The 1,164-nt window shown below is 60.4% G+C and overlaps 1 pseudogene; it reads left to right on the top strand.

The window, feature by feature from the left end:
* Positions 1 to 203: 203 nt before the first annotated feature.
* On the top strand, positions 204 to 920 carry LOC102821931 (annotated as a pseudogene).
* The last annotated feature ends 244 nt before the right edge of the window (positions 921 to 1,164 follow it).

The raw sequence follows: 1,164 nt of genomic DNA, 5'->3' as shown, positions 1-1,164 counted from the left end.
CTGATGTGGAAAGGGCACGTTGGAAAAAATTGGTGCCAACTGCGCCCTGAGTGGGACTTGGGTACAGGGCGCATAGGGCTATGGGAGAGTGGGAGTGGGGTCAAGAGACTGTTGATGTTCATAGGGTCTTGGCCAGAGAGCCAGCCCCTCATGGATTCTTTGTGCCTCTTCAGCTCAGTAGCGCAGCAGGCAAGGTGGGTGCCATGGCCCTGATTGAAGGGGTGGGTGATGAGGTGACCATCGTTTTTGCGGTGCTTGCGTGCCTCCTGGTGCTGGCCCTTGCCTGGGTCTCAGCACACACCGCCGAGAGGGCTGATTCACTGCCCCAGCCGTCAGGGACCCCAACTTCAGCACAGCCAGCAAAGCCATGACAGCTACGAGTAGCATCAGAGGGACAGTCCTGGACCTGAGGCCCCCAGCCCGAAACACAGAGGTCAAGCTGCACAGTCACAACCTGGCCCAGGGCTCCCAGCAACACCGCAACCACCAGACTCCCCACAGCAGCCCCTTGTGCTTCGACTGAAATGCCTCAATGATTCAGAGCAGGTGACCAGGGCCTGGCCCTAGGACACTATCGGCTCCTTGAAAAGGACCCTGGCCGGGAACAGCAGGTGCGACTCATCTACCAAGGGCAACTTCTAGGAGACGATTCCCAAACCCTGGGCAGCCTTCACCTCCCTCCCAACTGCCTTCTCCACTGCCAAGTGTCCACAAGGGTCAGCCCTCCACATTCCCCGTGCCCACCGGGGTCGGAGCCAGGCCCCTCCGGGCTGAAAATAGGCAGTCTGCTGCTGCCCCTGCTGCTGCTCTGGTACTGCCAGGTCCAATATCGGCCCTACTTTCCCCTGACTGCCACGCTGGGCCTAGCCGGCTTCACCCTGCTTCTCAGTCTCCTGGCCTTTGCCATGTACCGCCCATAGTGCCTCCACGGGCAGTTAGCAGTGCTGTCAGCCTCTCTGGACCTCGCTCCCAACACACAGTGGGAGCTGCTGTCTGCCCACGCCTGCCGAGTCTCCCACCTGCCTCTTCTCTTTGTCCTGGAGCGTAGAGTCCCGCCGCCAAGGACTACGAGGACTGGCAGAGGCCTTTCCCTGTGACCTCTATCGTGTTGAGCCTACTCCTGGGGTTGCTGGTCCTCAGCCACCACTGACAGTTGACTCCTCA

Source organism: Chrysochloris asiatica, unplaced genomic scaffold, assembly GCF_000296735.1.
Source record: "Chrysochloris asiatica unplaced genomic scaffold, ChrAsi1.0 scaffold00054, whole genome shotgun sequence".
Lineage (NCBI taxonomy): Eukaryota > Metazoa > Chordata > Mammalia > Afrosoricida > Chrysochloridae > Chrysochloris > Chrysochloris asiatica.
The sequence above is the reverse complement of the archived record's forward strand: the minus strand, read 5'-3'. Positions and strand labels throughout refer to the sequence as shown.